Source organism: Piliocolobus tephrosceles, chromosome 3, assembly GCF_002776525.5.
Source record: "Piliocolobus tephrosceles isolate RC106 chromosome 3, ASM277652v3, whole genome shotgun sequence".
Lineage (NCBI taxonomy): Eukaryota > Metazoa > Chordata > Mammalia > Primates > Cercopithecidae > Piliocolobus > Piliocolobus tephrosceles.
Window position 1 is genome coordinate 179,504,263 of NC_045436.1, and position 4,994 is coordinate 179,509,256.

At 54.6% G+C, this 4,994-nt stretch overlaps 1 protein-coding gene across 1 annotated transcript in view; it reads left to right on the top strand.

Annotated features, from left to right (window-relative positions):
- The window catches only part of SORCS2 (sortilin related VPS10 domain containing receptor 2), a 542,685-nt gene that overhangs the window by 494,971 nt on the left and 42,720 nt on the right, over window positions 1–4,994 (top strand). The gene's annotated exons all lie outside the window — the stretch shown is intronic.

Sequence of the window (4,994 nt, forward strand, 5' to 3'; positions counted from 1 at the left end):
CGGATAGATGCTGAATTGATAGATGGATGATGCATGATGGATGGATGTTGGTGGGTGGGTGGGTGGATGATGGATGATGGATAGATGCTGAATGGATGGATGGATAGATGAATGGATGGATGATGCATGATGAATGGATGATGGTGGATGGCTGGTGGATAGGTGGATGGGTGGATGATAGATGGATGATGGGTGATGGATGATGGGTGAATGGATGGATGGATGATGAATGAATGACAAATGGATAGAAAAATGGATAGACGGGTAGGTGGATAAATGGATGGATGATTTGTATCATGGTTGATATTTATTGGCCCCTGAAAAAAGTTCTAGTTTAGTGGGGGGAGAAAAACAAGTATACAACTAGCACTTTTTTAAAAACCCAAAATTATAATTTTTGTGTCTGTCTCTTCCACTAAACTAGAACATCCAAGAATCCTGGTATACTAATCAAATAATACCATAAAATGAGGTTGATTTGCTTTAGAAGAACCATTCAAACTACAAAGTAGAGCCACCTGTCTGAGGTCACTTGGCTGGTGTGTGGGAGAGCCGGGCAAGACTTTGCACATGGGGTCTGTGACAGTCAGAGAGGCAGTGTCTCCTACAGGCACTGGACAGTAGAGGCCCAGGCCCAGAGCTCACACTTCCTGAACCCAGGACCCCTTCCCTCCATTTCCCCCAGCACCATCTGCCACACACAGGGGTTGGCCATGTGGCCAAGAGCCAAGGATCATATGGATGTGGGCCCCAGACTCTGAGCTGGACACATCTGACCCTTCACCATATCCCAGCACCAAGCTGGGGTCTGGCCCAGGGTGGGCCCTTCAAGGCTGTTTGTGAATGAGTGAGTGAAGGGATAAGTGAATGAGTGGCCATGTTGTGATGGCAGGAATGGCCTTCTGGGTGGAAGGGGGAACATGAGGACCCCAAAGGACCAGACCAGAGTGCTTGGAGTGGCTGGAGGTGAAGCCTACGTGCAGGGCTGGGTCTGACGGCAGAGACCTGGCCTGTCTGGGGAGGCTGGGGCTTTGCAGCTGGGAAGAGAGGGGATTGTGAACAAAGCCCTTCAGCTTCTAGAGTTCCTCTGTGTGCTCTATATGCCCGGGGTCCTAGGCAGTGACAGCCCATCTGGACAGCCTCTGTTTGCCCCCACAATGACCAATGAAAATGCGACCCGTTAGCGTCAATGTGAAGCCGCTCACTGCCTATCAGCTTCCACGCACAGACAGGCTCACCAGCCACGTTAGACACCCCCAGTCCTGTGGACTTGGTTTCCTGGGCTTCTCAGTGACAGGGTATCTAAAATGCACTATCTTGATTGGCTGAAACCCCAAATTCTTGACCAAAATACAAAAGGCATAATTTCCAATGTTTCCACCGCTCAAAGGCCCTGAGAGCCCAGAATGAGCATCCCGGTCCCCCAGCATCTCTCAGTGCATCCCTGAATTGTGCAGGAGTCACACAGAGCACTGACAGCAGCCTCCCTCACTCTGTGGGGGTGTCAGTCACAGCCTTCCTCCCTCCCTGCCTACCCCCGCTCCACTGACCCTACAAGGGCAGGAGGCTACACTTCTGTTTTATTCCATTTCTGTTCAGTCTTGGGCAGGGCTTTCCTGGAAGATGGAGCCAGCCGTGTAATGTGGGTCAATTGATGTGTCCATTGTTTCCATCCTCCTCTCCAGCCCTGAGCATCTGCTGGGAGCAGAAGGAAAAGGCGTGTGGGCTGCCTTCACATCCACTGGCCCGACATGGCCGCCTGCCCTGGCACAGGTCCTGAGGTCATGTGGCCACACTGCTGGAGGTGGCTAGGGATGATGGCTACCTGTTTCCATGGGGTCGCTCCCCTGCCCGCCCCGTCATTCATTCCTGAATTCCATCCCCGAGCCGGGCAGATAAGAGGGATAAGCCCCAGGCTCTACGCCTCCCAGCTGTAGGACTCTGAGATTTCACTGCACTTCTCTGAGCCTATTTCCTCATCTGCAAAATGAGACGACAAAACCTCCACTGTAAGAATGAGACAGGGTAAGACAGGAAACCTTCAAGGCAGTTGTGCTCTGCTAGGCTGTCCTCTCATCCAAGGGGACGCTGGACACTCCCGCCCGCATGCCAGGCACTGCACTGGGTGCTGGAAATGAGGGAGTTAAGACTCAGTCACTCAGGGGTGAGCAGAGGAGCGAAGGGATGACGACCACAGGGCCAGATGCATCCTGATGCCAAGTTCCTACAAGATGGTCCAGGGGGACGTAGGGTATGGGCACTTGATTCTGCCCTGGGGTTTGGATTGAGCCTGCTGGACAAATGAGCATCTGCCAAGCTGACCCACAGGGAGGAGGACGCTTGAGGCAGAGGGCACCGTGTGTGCAGAATGGAGGTGGGGGAGTGCCACGCTGGGGTCTCGAGCTCGAGGAGATGCATTCTAGTCTCTGGGGACCATCCTCAGGTCCAGCCTGCAGAGATCAAACTGCAGAGGGACCCAGAAAGTGGGGCTGTGGCTCCAACTATTAATAGAAGGGGATGGATTTGAGAAGCAAAGACAGAAACTTGACTTCAAAACCCCCGGTAGAGAATCAGCCATGTTGAGCCCAGAAATCAACCCAGCTGTGGCCGAGGGTGCTGGTGACTGGGCATGTCGCAGGACTGAAGGGCTGCCTCCCTTCTGAGTGCTCCTGTGTTGGAGTGAGTGGCATCTGAAGGACACGTCATCTTCATCCGTTCTTCCTCATCTTCACCCTTTCTTCCTCATCTTCATCCTTTCTTCCTTTCAATAGACTAGGATAGGAATCCTTACTCTGCATTATACCCTATGAGATCAATGCTTCCTGCTCCACACCTTCGGGGCTCCCAGCGAGCCGCTGTTCCCAGACCCTGCATGGCCTGTGGCCAGCTGCTTCCTACCACCCCGATTGCCGAGGCTGCTCTCCATGCCCAGGGCAGGTCCCTGGGTTCCTGCTCCAGCTCATGTGCCTCCCCCAGAAAGTCAAAGAGTGCAGAGTGGGTGCCAACCCCCACCTGCTCCTCATACCTTGGGTGCCCCAGGTGGTTACAGAGCCCGCTCCCTGCACTGCCCTTTGCCCCATCCTGGTCACTGGTCTGTGTCCCAGATGATCATCCAGACGTCCTCAGGACCCGACACAGAGCAGAGGCCGGTGAACACTTCTGCGTCCCTAGCCCTGGCAGAGGTGATGGTAGCATTTAGCCAAGAAAACCATGAGGGGGCTGTTTGGGAGCTGGGAGCACCACAGCCTGCTCTGTGCTGCTGGCTTGGCTCGGGGAACTGAGTCTCAGAGCCATTTGCAGACCCAGCCCTTCCCAGTGCAGTCCCTTTTTTGGTGACTTGGCCAGTCAAGGGCCCATCAATATCAGGACGTGTCTAGACGTGAGGGCGAGAAGCCCTTGCCTGGCTGAGGGGCCTGGGCGGGATTGGGAGCTGACCTGAGCCCCACCAGCCCTGTGGACGCTCACCAGACCCTTCTGAAGGTGGGAGCATCAGCAGAAACTGGAGGACCACAGGGCAGCCCACTCACTTGGGCCCCGGCTGTGTCTCGGTGATCACCGGTGCTCCCTCTCTCTTGCACTGCCCCGCAGTCCTCCTTGGTGAAGTGTGGGTGGGGTAGATTTTGGTGTGTGGCTTTGCTGTTTTCTGGCTGCAGGGGCAAAGGAAGGATGGAGAGGAAGCATGCCTTCATTCAGTGAGCACCAACTCCTACCAGACTCTGCTGGCACCGAGGAAGGGCAGGGGTCCTAGGCCTGGGGAGAGGAGGCCCAAGGAGACACCAGAACACCCAGGCAGGAAGGCATCAGGGAAGTTTCTCCCCTCATCACCTCCCTCCACCCTGGACCTCAGTTTCCCATCCATAAAATGAGGGTGTCAGCCTCAGCTTTCCACAGGCCCTTCCACTCTGACAGCCTGCAACGTATTCCGTGAATCCCTCCTTCTTTCCCCCGAGACTGTTAGGTGACTGGCAGCCTGACAGCTTTGGTAGACAGAGCAAGGAAAACAGATAGCATTTCTTAAAAGACAGACGTGTGCACGGTTGAAATTACAAACTGCAAATTGGCCCGCGCAGTGTGCTGACGCGGCAACACTCCCTGCCGACTCTGCCTGTGATGTGTGTGTCCTGGAGCGGCTGCTGGTGTCTGGGATAGCAGAAAGATAAAAGGCACCCCTTGTTTCTCTCCTCCCTGCTGCTTGTTCTGTTCATTCATTCACCTCACTCACTTCATTCATTCAGTAGCCATCGCTCAGCACTTTTTGTTTGCCAGGCACCACACTGCACAGAAGGGACAGGTCCAGCTGTACCCAGATTCCACACCTACCCCTCTGCCTCATCCATCCTATCTGTCTTGCACCTGCCCAGGTCCATGTTTCTTCCCAGGCTGCTCCCTCTTCCTTGGACACCCGGTCCCCTTTCCCTGGGCCAACCATGTTCAGCTCTCCAAGCTCCACTCGGAGGCTCTTTCCTGCCTGAGTCTCTCCTTAAGGCTCTCCTCATGGGTCCACTGTCCTGGCTCTGTGTGCACCTGCGCAGCTGCCCTAGTCTGCTAGATTCAGAGCCCTCGGGGAGCAGGGCCACAGCTCATTCAGCTCAGGTTCCCCAGAGCTCAGCACAGGACTGAGCAGAGAGTAGACACTTAGCAAATGCCATTGAATACATGCAGGAGAGAGTGAGTGGTGGAGCTGAGATAATAGGTGGATGGAGGGATGATCAACTGGATGGATAATAGATTAATAAAAGATGGATGGGAGGATGGATAGATGGATGGATAAATGGATGGGTGGATGGTTAGATGGATAGGTCGGTGGATGGATGGATGGGCGGGTGGGTGGATGGATGGATGGTTGGATGGGTGGGTGGGTAGATGGGTGAGTGGTTGGGTCGGTGGGTGGGTGGATAGATGGATGGGTGAGTGGATGGGCGGGTGAGTGGGTGGGTGGATAGATGCATGGATGGATGGATGGATGGATGGATGGATGGATGGATGGATGGATG